This window comes from Chiloscyllium punctatum, chromosome 21, assembly GCF_047496795.1.
Source record: "Chiloscyllium punctatum isolate Juve2018m chromosome 21, sChiPun1.3, whole genome shotgun sequence".
Lineage (NCBI taxonomy): Eukaryota > Metazoa > Chordata > Chondrichthyes > Orectolobiformes > Hemiscylliidae > Chiloscyllium > Chiloscyllium punctatum.
The window spans coordinates 62,391,231-62,406,956 of NC_092759.1; the positions used below are offsets into that span (position 1 = coordinate 62,391,231).

The following is a 15,726-nucleotide window of genomic DNA, read 5'->3' on the forward strand; positions in this document are numbered from 1 at the left end:
TCAGCCCCACTCTAAGCTTGATTCTGATTTCCAGCACCTGCAGTACGCACTTCCGTCCAACTGATTCCCCTGTCCATTGATCTTGAATAGGCCGTTGCTAAAGTTCCAGCATCATTTCCCTGCTCTTACATTCCCACCTGCGGTCAATAACAGAAAGTATCTCCAACCCCTCGAGACCACTTGGTCCCTTGTCCAATCAACTACAAAGATTCGTGAATGTTTACTCCAATTTCTCTTTTATTACTTTAAACCACTCAGTATTCACACTTTTATCAGTGATCCTCCCAAATTCATTATCACCTACTTCACTGGATTGAATTCCTTTCAGCCCATTTTCTTGCCAATTGTTTCCAATCTCCCTGCAGTCTATGGCTTTCTTCCTCATGGTTAACGACCTGACTAATTGTTAATTGATTTTCAAACTGCTAAATCTTGGCCACGACAAATAAAAATAAATCATTGACCTATATGAGAAAACAATGGAACTCCTAGAAGCCATGGTTCATAATCTTGTAGAGGACACCAGAATTGGAGACTGTAAAGAAGGTGATCTAAGTTTCCAGAAGGATCATAATCCAATGCGTCTTTGGGCTGAAAGAAATCACTTGGAGTTCAATCTGGATAAATGGAAGGTATTGCATTTTGCTATTTCAAATAAGAGTAAGGCTAATACAATTAGTGATCAGGCGTTGCATAGTGTTGTGGAAAACGAAGGCCAAGGATACAGTTAAATATTTCTTTTTAGTTTACTTCACATATAGACAGAATGGTTAAAAAATTGTCATCCTGCCTGCGTTGCACAGTCCTTTGAGCGTAGGAGTTGCTATATATATTAAAGTTGAATAGGACGTTGTGTGAGCCCTCTTCTGGAATACTGCATCCAGTTCTTGTCGCCCAGTAATAGCAAGGAAATTATTTAGCTGGAGTAGGTTTAGATCACGTATACTAGCGTATGGCTAGTGGGGAAGGTTTGAGTTATAACGAAAGGCTGGATAGGCTGAGAATATTTTCACTTGAGCACTGGAGTTTGACAGGCGACCTGATAGAAATTTATAAATTATTGAGAGTTCGGAGAGAGTTAACCGTAACTGTCTTTTCTCCAAGGAGCGGGACTTCAAGACGAGACGGCAAATGTTTTAGGTGAAAAGAGAGTGATTTAAAATTATACATGAGAGGCTTTTTTTTAACAGAGGATGGTTGATGTGTGCAATTCACTTCCTGATGCAGTGCTGAATGAAAGTACATTTACAATATTTACAGGGTATTTGGATCGATAAATGAATTGGAAAGTTTCCGTGGGATTAGAAACAAGCTATGCATTCATACCTAGTCCATTATTTATTGCCCAGAGGGCAGTTCAGAATCAGTCACGATATTATGGATCTGGAGTCATACGCCAGCCAGACGAGATAAGTATGGCAGTTTCCTTCCCGATCAGGCATTAGTGAATCAGAACTACAACAACGGATTCAACATCATCATTAGACTCATCAACTCTAGGTATTTATTGAAATAAAATTCCAGCATCTGCCATGCCAGGATTTGGACATGTGTCCACAGAAATATATCTGGGCATTCATATTAACAATGCAGTAATAATATTACAAGGGCATTATTAACCCTCAGCCATTACAGGAGCCGTCAGATGCGACTCGTTTAGTTTGGCATTATGTGCAGTATTAGCTGGAAGGAGTGAAAGGCCTGTTTTCATGATGCATGAGTCTATGACTTTGACGCTATGAAACCGGCAGCTGGTTGGGATTAACAGCAGCATTGAGAGTTTAACTGATCTCCTTCTGAGATATGTAATCTTGCTGGCTACGCTGGAGTTTTTATTGGCCATTGAGCCCTTCCCACACACAGGACTGTTGAACAGTCTGTCCCCAGTTTGAATGAGTAAATGAGTTTCCACTGCAGCAGGTAATTGAATTCCGCATTGCCCTGGTTTCTCTGTGATATTGGTGTCTTTGTATCTACCCACGGTGGACGATTGGTTCAAATCATGTCCACGCAGATGTAAGTTCCGTTGTCCATGTTGTGAATATGTTTTTATTCTTCCTGATATACCCACAGGGTGTGGATGTCGATGGTCAGGACAGCATTTGTTGTTCTTCCTGATTCGCTGCTGCCTCGCTGCACGAGAGACATGGATTCGATCCCAGCTTTGTGTGACTGTTTGCAATTTGCACAATCTCTCTTTGTTTGTGTGAGTTTCCTCCCACAGTCTGAAGGTGTGAAGGTTACTGGGATCAGCCATGGGAAATGAAGGGGAATGGAATAGGTATGGAGTGTGGGTCTGATAGGATGTGCTTCAGAGGGATGGTGTCGACTGGAATGGGCGGAATGGCGAGCCTACCCACAGTGTCGGCATTCTTGGACTCAGGGTCAGCCATGTTGTTCTGCACCTGGTGTCACAAGTAGGCAGGATTGGGTAAAGATGGTAGCATCCCCTGCATAAGGGTCATGCAAGAATGGGATTGCAGGAAATTAAAGTCATGGTCTCTGTTCCTGAGGTCAGGCTTCCATTCCAGGTTTTATTCGTCGAAATTTAACATTACCAGTTCCGTGTCTGAGTCCCCAAAGATGACTCGTTTATTATATAAGCACAATACCACATTCTTCAGGTTGCAGAATTTACTGGGAACTAGAAGCTGATCCTGAGCTGATGCAAACATAAGCACCTGCTACTGCCAATGTCAAGAATACTGATTAAAATAGGAAAATGAAATTTCGAACATTGCCACCCCAAAGTTAAAGGTTCAACACGCTTTAGTCACGCCAGCTGGCTGTATCAACAACATATACTGCTTATGGCTGTAATGTAATAAATGGGGGCAAGAATTCCCTTCCGCCCCGCTTTTGACCAGGAGCCATCCCAACCTCGGAAATACACGCGCCCCTCTCCCGTCATTCCATCCCAACTTCCAATTGGATCTTCGTGGCTGCTTCACCCAGTTTCCCTGATTCCGGGTCTGGGACTGAAATTAAGTGTGATTGCGTGCGGCAGTTGGTACTGCCTTGTGTGGGCAAAGTGATGAAGTGGCCGATGTTAAACTATAATGCTATTGAAGCATACGTTTCAACAATATCCTGCGCTGTCCCATCAGTTTGGAGAGTATCATTAATCCCATTCTCCAGTACTCTTATTCATGGAATCTCCACAGACTCTGGGGACGTTAAAGTTAAAGATTCGGTTCATTCTGAGTTCCCACATGCCTGTCGCTAAGTCCTGATATTGTGTATTCTTCCTGACATTTCCTCTGCTACCATACTGGCCGCAGTTGGCAAGCGTGCTCTGTGGAGTGCTGCAACCATTTAGTATTTCGTTTTCTGCGTTGTGATTGCTGCGACTTCACATTGAATCCGCATCATAGTGGTCAGTTCTCTCAAAGTTTATCTTTTGATGAAACACGGTAAGAAATAACTCGTTTTTACATGATAATGTTCTCCGAGGTGATGATTTGTTTTCCATCGAATGTCGTTCTCTGATATTTCAGCGTTTCATGTATCAGGATTTAAACCCAATAGTTCTCGAAGATGTCCCTCCCTCCCACTCGCCCTACTCTCTTTTCCGTCCCTCGTCCCATTATACTGAGGCATTGCACAATCTTACATACACTTTCACGTTGATACCGTCCAGTCTATGCCATTGCACTCACTGCTGCTGGACGACCATGCCCCAATCTCTTCATTAGCACCTTCAAATCATTCGATCCGTTTGGATATCGTAGGTGTGAGATCAATTCTCTTTTAGCAGCTTTTACTGACATGGACCAGAGATTATTGGAGCGTGAGGCACAATAAATGGGCACAGAGAATAATTGGGGAAAAGAGACTCTATTGGAAAAGATCAGCCATGACGGCTTTCTGCAATAGCCTACTGGTATTATCGCTGGATTGTTAACACAAAAGGCCAGGTCACAGTCTGGTGAGACGGGTTCGATTCTCACCACACCACGCCGGTGGTAGAATTTAAATGCAAGAAATACCTCCAATTAAGAATACGCTAAATCCGTTGTGTGAAAAGCCCATCTGTTTCACTAAACGCCTTGCGGGAAGGAATCTGACATCCTTTACTTCTCTGGCCTCCATGTGACTACAGACCGCCAGGCAATATATGCTGTAGACCCACACCGCATGCTGATGCAGAATGTGAAAGAGGGTTCATTCGAATCTACCTACACAATTTTCTGCAATTCACATGAGTCCAGGGATGTGATCACACTCGGAAAGGTGCAGGAGAGATTCACTCGGATAGTGTCTAGGCTGAAGAGATTTCGTCATGAAGAGACACAGGACACACTGGGGTTGTTTGTCACGGTGCAGAGGCATTTGTGAGAAGGCATGGTTCAAATGTACAAAATAATGAGGGGTGTGCATAAAGTAGACTGAAAGTAACGTTTCCCATCGACGGAGAGATCGATCACGGAGGTGGGGCAGAAATTTAATGAGAAAGAACGAAAGGTTTAATTAGATGTGTGGAAAAGCGTTATAGCCCGGCGGGTGTTGGAATTTGCAACACTGTGCCTGTGAGGGTCAGAGAGGCAGGAACACTAAGAACCTGAAGAAATATTCAGATGTTAATATGTTCTGCCAATATTACAAAGCTATGGGCTAAACGATTCGAATCGTTAAGCAGTTATTTTTGACATATGGAGTCAAAACGGGCTGAGGGGTCTCCTTTGAAACTGTTGTCCTCGGTAGTATAGTGGTTAGAGTCGCCGCATGTTATGTGGGAGATAGGAGATCAGTTCCTCGCTGGGGCAGTGCAAGCGTTTTAAAACTGTCGCTAAGTTCTAAAGTGCGGGTTATTAATACCTGTCCTTCCATTCTCCATGGGGCATGTCACAGGAAGGACAGTGTTGTCTGAATCAGTGTGGGGAAGGACTGCAGCTCCCGGCGAGACAGTGCCAGTGAAAGTACATACTGCAACCTGCACCGTGTGTCTGTATTTGAAATCTAAATCATTGAATAGAAAGAAGAAGGAAGCTGAAGAAGAAACAGGGTGAACCAATTCCGATGTGAGTACAGAAAGATTTTGCGCAGCATCTTGAGGAAAACTGACAAACGGCTCTGAGAAAGAGTTTCACTCTCAGAAGTGTTAGTTCACAGAGGTGTTTTTGTTCCACTTAAGCGCTTAAGAAATTGAAATACAATTTAACTGAAGACTTGAAATGTTATAACACACCAGGCGATGAGTCACGTGCTGGAAACTGTGTATACAAGCCAGATGTTTGATGACTGATAATAATGCAATATGGTGAAGGGCATTCGCCATGCTTTTAAAAACTCAATGACTGTCATTTTTCAACTGAACCAATAAGGCAAAAACAAAGTCACCAAGAAAATTTGCTAACCTTGCATATGTCTTCCTTGGTACGAAAGTGTTCAAATTCAGCTCTCTCACTGCTATTTCCCAACATTGATTTCCAGTCAGGGAAAAATATTTGTTGTTCCTTATGAAAGTCGTAAATTGAGCATGAATTCCTGACATTACAAAATAGCAAAGATAACAGTGCTGTCAGAGTCAGTGAGAATTTCATATCGGAGATGAATTCATATGGAAATAAACGTTGAAAGCAGTTGCCTTTGCCTGCACAGAATCAGTACTACAAAAATAATACTTACTGAAACATTCAGGTTTTTTCAAGGATTTAATAAGTTGAATGAACAAAGGTTGGTTCTGTGACCAGAATGCCTTGGATCAAATGACTTGGAGATGCAGGTTTTGGACTAGGGTATGCAAATTTGAAAATCACAGAACACCAGGTTATAGTCCAGCAGGTTAAATTGGAAATACTAGCTTTTGGACTGCTGCTTATTCATCAGGTGGTTGTGGAGTACACAGTTGTAAGACACAGAATTTAAAGCACAAGTTTACAGTGTGATGTAACTGAAAATGTACGTTGAAAAATACCTTCATTGTTTGCTAAGTTTCCCATCTGTTAGAATAATCATGCTAGCTTCACTTCTTTCATTTGTAAAGCGCAAAACTTTTTATTTTAACGTTACATTCTCAGGTGAGCTTGAAGAATTGGTGTCAGCCCCCGTGTGCTGTTGTCTGTTCCTTAATGTTTAGACTGATTCTAATTTTATAAAATGAGTTAACAGAGACTGACATGGATTCATGCTGTTTTTGAGCAAAGTACAATGTAACTCTGCACTACCAATTCACCCCACAACCGTATATATGCGTGCGTGTGTGTGTGTGTAGGAGGTTCGCTGTGTTTAGATAGGGCAATGGGATCACCTGGACTGTGCCATGAACACAAGGTCACAGTTGAGGCCATCCCCATTGGTACCGAAATTTGCTCACAGCCTCTGCTCGGGCACATTTAGCTGCTGCCTGTGTCGAAGTCCGCCTTGGAGGAATGTCACCTAAAGGTCCGAGGTCGAATGTCCTGGACCATGGAAGTGCTCTCCAGCTGGGAAGCGGCACAACTGTCTGTGATTGATGTGCAGTTCCATTCATCTGTTGCTGTACCCTTTGCTAAGTTTCACCAATGTACCATGCCTCAAAGCATCCTTGCATGCAGCATGTTTTTTTTAAAAAATTAGGTTACTGACAGAGTGGAAACAGGCCCTTCGGTTCAACAGGCCACACCAACACTCCAAAGCACAACCCACGCAGGTCCATTTCCCTACACCTAACACTACCGGCAATTTAATATGTCCACTTCACCTAACCTGCACATTTTTGGACTGTGGGGGCAAACTGGAGCACACCCACACAGACACGGGGAGAATGCGCAAACTCCACACAGTCAGTCGCCTTAGGCGGGACTTAAACCTGGGTCCCTGGCGCTGTGAGGCAGCAGTGCTAACCATTGTGCGGAGATTAGCGTCAGCCTAAACATTATGGCACGGACACAGCACACAGGGAGTAACACCTTCAAAATATTATCGGGGCTGACACTATCTGTTCAAGTTCACCTGAGAATGTAACTTTCAAAGAAAGTTTTGCAAATTACATAAGAAAGAAGTGAAGCTAACATGGTCATTCTAACAGATAGAAGATTTAACAATCAATCAAGATATTTTTCAATGCATAATTTCAATTACATCACACTGTAAACTTTTGCTATAAGTTCTGTATCTTATAACTCTGTACTCCACGAACACCTGATAGAGGAGCAGCTCTCCCAAAGCTAATGCTTCCAATTAAATCTGTTAGAATATGACCTGGTGTTTTTAACTTCGTATTAGAAAGCGGATCTCACAATTAAAACAGAGGTGAGGAAGCATTTCATCTCAGACAGTTCTGGATCAGTGGATGTTCTTGTCGCAGAAGGCTATTGAGGAAGGGTCATTAGGTTTAATGAGGCTGAGATCGGCAGTTCTTCAAACCGCAAAGGGGTTTGGGGAAAGGCAAGAAAGTGCAGTTCAAGGTTATCAGATCAGAAATGATACCACACAACAGCGGAGCAGACTTGATGGTCTGAATGGTGTCTTTCTGTTCCTAAAATTGATGGCATTAATATGAAGCTGCAAAACAGACCTGAGTAAAATGTGCCAATTTAAAAAATGCGTGTCCCCCCGGAACACTGAACCGAGGGGAAATGAACAAAGAACAACATGATATCCATTATCTACATTGAACCTGGCTCCACGAGGCATGTAGTTAACTCTCACAAACCACCATTCCCCTTCCAGTTTAGTGACGCCCACTCCGTTCTTGATTTAAACTGATTGAACGTCAGGCAATTGCAGCTGACGTTGCTGATGCGGAACTGTAACATACAGGGAAGCGGTTTTGACTGCTGCACAACATCATTCTGCATCGAAAGATCAGGCATTATTTCATATCGATAACTGTAAACGTTAACATTTAACAAGCCATGACAGTGAAAGCATTGAATCCTCATCACTATATGACCAGGGAAGATTTCTGTTAACACAACACTGGACACCATGAGATTCATCATTCTATTCTCTCATCTGTCTATGCATGATGCCCTCGGTTCCATTCCAGTCTTGTTGTTTGGCTTACAACACTGAGGCTAACCAATCATCTGTTGCATTGAAGTTTCTAATCTATGAGACCTTACCTCTGAGATGGCAATGGGCTGTGTCAGTGGTGATAACACTGGCCGTGTAAACGAGAAAAGTGTTTGAAATATCCCATTCCTGTTTTTCAGTCCAAGAACTTGAGGAAAACCGTTCGGCAGGACAGGAAATAGCGGGCGTGAGCAACGATCTAGTTTTGCTGAAAGAACGAGGTGAGGCAGTATAAACTACAGAGTAATGGGGAAACAATGGGCAAGGAACACTGGGACGGGAGAGGCTGAATGGTTCCTTTCATGGCTGTAACCAGACACTGGTGTTGAAGTCTGAAATTGGACAATATCAGCCAGGCTGGCGAAATCTTACTTTCTGTTTGTTTTCTCCCGAGGCCTGTTTCATTCTTGGGGAAATGTGTCTGCGTGCTTCAGTCTGTTGGTCAAAATGGGCTTCAGTTCCCCGACTGGGTGTGAACATATTTTTTCCATCTCAAAATTCAATCCCATTTATTGCATCTTACAAGATTAAAACGTTCCACGGTAATTAGCATTGAGATGAACACGTGAAACATCAGAGTTTACAAGGTTACAGATCAGGTGCTGGGAAGGGAAATGATGGGACCCATTTCTGTGCTGGAAACACTTGATAATTCATTCATTTTTGAGGGGAAACATATCTGCAGTGACATAATTTTTAAAAATGGTATGAAGAAACGGTGCAACAGTTTCTGCCCTCATCCCTAGTGATCTAGTGGTTAGTATTCGGCGCCTTAACTGAGTGGCCTGGGTTTCATTACCGTTTAGGAAGTCAGGACTTCTTGTTCCTGACGCAGAGAGATCAGCTGTATCAGGAATCTGTTTAATGCCTTAGATCAATCAATACCCTAGCCCTTGAAAGAAGGGAAAAGTGTGTTCCTTCTCTCTGCACAGTCGGACAGTTCATCCTTCATTCTCCTCTGAGTCCACTTCCCAAAGGGTTTCAAAATACTGTCAAAACTGAGTCTCAGCTATTACTTTTCTGTGCTTTTCATACACAGGAGCTGCAGCGATTGAATGGGTTGGTTTCTGCAAATGAAACGTACCTATGAACAATGTGCGTTGCTATTTCAGGATTGTCATGACTGATGTTCTCTATGATATGGAAGTGCCAGTGTTTGAGTTGGGTAGAGAAAGTTAAAAATTACACAACATCAGGGCATAGTCCAGCAGGTTTATTTGGAAGCACGAGCTTTCAGAGAGCCGCTCCTTCATCAGGTGGGTGTCTTTCTGCCGAAACTTGATGTATGTGTCAACATGCGCAATCTTGGAAGATCATCTGGACTTTAACCGATCGTTCGTGGTGTCGAGGGTACCCCTGACTTGGATGTGTTGGTGTTGGACTGGGGTGGACAAATTTGAAAATTACGCAAAGCCAGTTTAGAGTCCAACAGTTGTCAACCATCTGACGAAGAAGCTGTTGCTTCCAAATAGGCCTGTTTGAAGCAACTTGAAGCTGTAGGATTTTTACCTCTGATGGTCCTTGGTAATGTTTATCTTATCGAAGACAGTGAAATAATTTTCGTTCGTAGAGATGAAAATTCCAAATATTATCCACCTCAGTGTAAAAAATAAAATTAGCTTGGATGTGCTGTGAATCTCCACAATGCTCTTGCGCCAAGTAAATATCGAACCTATAACCATCTGATCCGTAGCCAGGTATACGAATGGTTGTAACACTGGCCAGATGCACAGCTGAGATCTTACACTCTGCAGAGCTGTGGTGTTAACAAGGACATGAGCAATAACAGTAAGAGTCCCAAGGTGAACAACAAACAAAGATAATCACCATCAATTATTCTCTTCAAGTTGTCCTCAAATAAAACTACCATTCACAATCTGATCAGCCAATCAACGAGGTCACTGCTGATCGAGGAAATTTCAACTTATTTTGCTGCGTTTCCACTATAATTCCACTATAATTCGAGGTAAACTCCAGCCTAATGACAATATCGCATTTCCCACAATTTTCAGATTTAGATTGCGTCAATGACCTCTTATATTTGCAGGAAATAAGTAACATGAAATGAGTGAAGAAGTCCTTTTGGTCATGTAATCCAGTGTAGAGTCAGTCAGAAAAGAAAAGTCAAAGATCTGAAACATCACTCGCATTTCTCTCTGTATTCATGCGTGTTACTGAGTTGAATATTTGCAGGACTTGTTTTCAATATCTAAAGATTTTTTTTTCCCCGCGACAGATTCTTCATAAATCAATTAACATCTGAGGTGTTAAAACTTATTTTACTTCAGATTAAATTAGTTGAATATCCTTTCCCCAAACTTGATATCCCAATTCTCCCTCCTCTTCCATGTATATACAAGCTGCTACAGGTGAGGCTGTAGCTCCCAACTTGACGTTCCATTGCTCCTTGCTGCTCCAAGTCAATAGAAGCTGCTGCAAGTAAGATTGGAGCTCCCACTCTGATGTCCCAATGCCCCCTGGTGCTCCATGTCATTAAATGCTGCTCCAGGTGAGAGTGGAGCTCCCAGACTGATCTCGCAAAGCTCCCTGGTCCATGTCAAATGAAGCTGCTCCAAATAAGATTGGATCTCGAAGTCTGATATCCCAATGCTCCCTGCTGCTCCATGTCATGAATAGCTGCTCCAGATGAGGGTGGAGCTCTGAGACTGATCTCGCAAAGCGGTTGGAAATCGCAGTCTGATGTCCCGATGCTCCCTGCTGGTCCATATTAATAAAAGCAGCTCCAGGTGTGGTTGGACCTCCCAGTCTGATGTCACAATGCTCCCTGGGCCATGTCTGCAGACGCTGCTCCAGATGAGGTGGGAGCTCCCATCCCTGGCAGCTCCCTCACCTCTATACCATCATAGAATTAATGCCCACTGACCATTTTCACCACTGGATCCATTGGTGGAATATCCGCACCAAGATAACGGAATCTTATTTTTCATCACCACCGAATCATACTAAAATACTTCCTTTCTTAAACCTTATTTAGCATGTGCATATTGCAGTCAATCCGAAGTAAGATAATGGTGTTAATTGACGTATGTTCAATAAAAGTTACATCTTATTTTTCATGTTAAGTAACTGCTCCTTAAACAGGACAATGTCTGTAATGAAATCACAGTTTTATTCCGTGTGAGCGAACGTGATTTGTATTTTTTATATTGAACGTGTTCGCTGTGTAAAATGATGAAGTAGAAGTCAATTTCAAAACAAAATTGGTATTGTTGTCATCCACCTTGAAATGTGGTCATAGAGATGTACAGCATTGAAACAGACCCTTCAGTCCAACCTGTACACGCCGACCAGATATCCAAACACAATCTATAGAACATAGAACATAGAAGAATACAGCGCAGTACAGGCCCTTCAGCCCTCGATGTTGCGCCGATCAAAGCCCACCTAACCTACACTAACCCACTATCCTCCATATACCTATCAAATGCCCGCTTAAATACCCATAAAGAGGGAGAGTCCACTACTGCTACTGGCAGGGCATTCCATGAAATTACGACTCGCTGAGTGAAGAACCTACCCCTAACATCAGTCCTATATCTACCCCCCCTTAATTTAAAGCTATGCCCCCTTGTAATAGCTGACTCCATACGTGGAAAAAGGTCTCACTGTCAACCCTATCTAACCCCCTAATCATCTTGTACACCTCTATCAAATCACCCCTAAACCTTCTTTTCTCCAATGAAAACAACCCCAAGTGCCTCAGCCTTTCCTCATAGGATTTTCCTACCATACCAGGCAACATCCTGGTAAACTTCCTCTGCACCCGTTCCAGTGCCTCCACATCCTTCCTATAGTATGGCGACCAAAACTGCACACAATATTCCAGATGCGGCCGCACCAGAGTCTTATACAACTGCAGCATGACCTCAGGACTCCGGAACTCAATTCCTCTACCAATAAAAGCCAGTACGCCATATGCCTTCTTCACTGCACTATTTACCTGGGTGGCAACTTTCAGAGATCTGTGTACATGGACACCAAGATCCCTCTGCTCTTCCACACTACCAAGTAGTCTACCATTAGCCCAGTAATCCATCTTTTTATTACTCTTACCAAAGTGAATCACTTCACACTTAGCTACATTGAACTCCATTTGCCACCTTTCTGCCCAGCTCTGCAGCTTCTCTATATCCCGCTGTAACCTGCCACATCCTTCCTCACTGTCTACAACTCCTCCGACTTTCATATCATCCGCAAACTTGCTCACCCAACCTTCTAACCCTTCCTCCAGGTCATTTATAAAAATGACAAACAGCAATGGTCCCAAAACAGATCCTTGCGGAACACCGCTAGTGACTGCACTCCAAGATGAACCTTTGCCATCAACTACTACCCTCTGTCTTCTTCCAGAGAGCCAATTCCTAATCCAAACCTCCAACTCACCCTCAATGCCATATCTCTGTATTTTCTGCAGTAGCCTACCATGGGGGACCTTATCAAACGCCTTACTAAAATCCATATATACCACATCTACCCCTTTCCCCTCATCTACCTCCTTAGTCACCTTCTCAAAGAATTCAATAAGGTTTGTGAGGCACGACCTGCCCTTCACAAAACCATGCTGACTATCCTTGATCACATCATTCTTATCCAGATGTGCATAAATCCTATCCCTTACAATTCTCTCTAAGACTTTGCCCACAACAGAAGTGAGACTCACTGGCCTATAGTTACTAGGATTATCCCTACTCCCCTTCTTCTCCCTACTCCCCTTCCCATTATCTCTCTACTTCTGCCACTGTGGTTTTTCCTACATTCTACTTATTATTATTCTAATGTCATGATTAGATATTTTACTGTCACCTCTGCAACAATGGTCTTCCATCCCAGACCCTACTTGATATTATTCTAACGTCATGATTGGATATTTTACTGTCAAGGGTCTCAAGCAGGCTGACTCTACTAACTATTAATTAAATATTTAATGTCATGTCCTAAATATTCATTGTCGCAACCTGTCCCAACCTGCCATGATGATATTTAGCAGGTGTGGCTGACTTTACTAACTATTGTTATCTCATCCTGCTATAGCGACTTTTCAGCCCCAACCTTACTCTGCTAACGGGTGTAGCAGCATTCCACTATTCTTACCCCATCCTGCCTCAGTGACCTTTTGTCTAGTGTAGCATTCCACAGACCCCTAGCAACAGATGACCAGTGGTCTTCATGCTTTAACCCTTCCCATGGTTTCATGCTCTTTATTTTCCATAATCCCTCCTTTTTGTGACCTACTGGTCTCACCTCACGAAAGAAGACAATAAGCTCAGACCCTCTGGTATCCAACACAAACAGTGGAGGAGCCAGCACGGACTAAATAATTTTCAGAGTCAGACTCTTAGAGGGTTCTTCCTCCATTTCTGGGGTCTTTTGGGCCAAAGACCTGTCCCCCAATAACTGGAACAGGAAAAAAGATCCAAGATCCCGCACAATCTAGGACCTGTGCGTTCTTCAGAAGTATCATTGATGTCCTCATGTGGACAAATTACTTAGAACATAGAACATAGAACATAGAATCTAATCCCACCCGCCAGCACCCGGCCCATATCCCTCTATACCCTTCCTCTTCATATTCCCATTCAAAGCCTCTTAAAAGTTGCAATTGTACCAGCCACCACATCCTCTGGTAGCTCATTCCATACACCTACCACCGTCTGTGTGAAAACGTTGTCCCTTAGGTCTCTTTTATATCTTTCCACTCTCACACTAAACCTATGCCCTCTATGTCTGGACTCCCCGATTCCAGGGAAAATACTTTGTCCATTTATCGTATCCATGCCCCTCATAATTTCGTAAAATTCTTCCAGGACAGCCCTCAGCCTCCAATGCCCAAGAGGAAACAGCTCCAGCCTGTTCAGACTCTCCCTAACGCTCAAATCCTCCAACCCTGGCAACATTCTTGGAAATCCTTTCCGAATCCTTTCAAGTTTCACAATATCTTTCCAACAGACAGGAGACCAGAATTGCACGCAATATTCCAACAGTGGCCTAACCAATGCCCTGTACAGCCGCAGCATGTCCTCCCAACTCCTGCACTCAATATTTTGAACAATAAAGGAAAGCATGCCAAACACCTTCTTCCCTATCCTATCTACCTGCGACTCTACTTTCAAGGAGCTATGAACCTGCACTCCAAGGTATCTTTCTTCAGCAACATTCTCAATTCCTTATCCTTATTTGTATAAGTCCTGCTAAGATTTGCTTTCCCAAAATGCAGCACCTTACATTTATGCGAATAAATCTCCATCTGCCATTTCTTAACCCATTGGCCCATCTGGCCAGATCCTGTTGTAATCTGAGGTTACCCTCTTCGTTGTGCACTACACCTACAATTTTGGTGTCATCTCTAACTTACTAACTGTACCTCTTATGCTGATATCCGAATCATTCATGTAAATTAGAAGAAGTCGAGGACCCAGCACCGATCGCTGTGGCACTCCACTGGTCACAGGCCTCCAGTCTGAAAAACAACGCTCCACTGGCACCCTCAGTCGTCTACCTTTGAGCTAGTTCTGTATCTAAGTGGTTGTTTCTCCCTTTATTCCATCTAATCTTCCTAATCAGTCCTCCATGAAGTCCATATATATCACATCTTCTACTCTGCCCTCATCAATCTTCTTTGATACATCTTCAAAAAACACAATCAAGTTTGTGAGACTTGGTTTCCCATGAAAGCCATGTTAGGTATTAGAACGAAACGTCTGTTAATGACATTCGTTTAAAGACATTTTAGATGTTTATGCTGCATTAATCTGTGGTTATTGATCTACAGTTTACGTTCACTTCCTGCAGTTAACATGCTGATTTCTCCAGTTGTTCATAGTTCAGTGTGATGTATCCAGTGTGTGCATAACGAGAGGGAGCTTGCTTCCCACATCTTGTGTTTATCTGTGTCTTATATCCAGTTTCATCAATGGCAAGAGCAAGAGGGAAAGGGCGAGATCAATGTGTAAGTCTGTCCATGCCAATCACGACACCCACATCGGCAATTCTCTACTGAGCATTCACAGCCAGTTTTCTGTGCCGCTACACCCACCCCCTGCACCTTTTGAAATATCTCTATTATTTTGTGGTGTCTCTCTGCGCTTTTACCACCAAGATGAATCACTTCTACCCAACCTGCTCCAGATTTCATGTGACAAAACACTCATTAAGAATCCCATAGCATTAAATATGCACATCGCATTCCCCGTTATTTGGTTTCCCTGGATCTCTTTCATAAGATTAACGTTCACAGCAACTTGACTTGGAAAAGAAAATCGCGTTCCTTTTCATTATTCCATTTCAGTCTACATTTCGTTAAGTTCAGGCATCAGTCTCAAATTATTCTTTGAGGTTTTATAATCTGGTCGATGCAGATAAACTAACCATTGGAGTTCCAATTTCAATAGGACAGTGTGATAATCCGAAAATAGCGACGAGAGTGGGACTCGAACCCACGCGTGCAGAATACAATGGATTAGTAGTCCAGCGCCTTAACCTCTCGGCGACCTCGTCGCCTATGCATGAAAGGATATGACATAATCTCCCAGACCATCACACTCTTATCAACTTTGGGGTATCTCCCATTCACAGCATCCAACCTCATTGTCCATGAACCCCACACTGCCAGATTCTACCTCCTTCCTAAGACCTGCTGTCTCTGCCTGCGCCTGTTTGACCCAACTCATCTCTTCCTACCTCAACGCCTTCCTGTCTCCCCAGTCCAGG

The 15,726-nt window shown here is 43.1% G+C and overlaps 1 non-coding gene across 1 annotated transcript; it reads right to left on the minus strand.

Annotated features, from left to right (window-relative positions):
• Positions 1-15,431: 15,431 nt before the first annotated feature.
• On the minus strand, positions 15,432-15,513 carry trnas-acu (transfer RNA serine (anticodon ACU)). Its single transcript has one exon. It is a non-coding gene; the product is annotated as a tRNA-Ser (tRNA).
• Between the last annotated feature and the right edge of the window lie 213 nt (positions 15,514-15,726).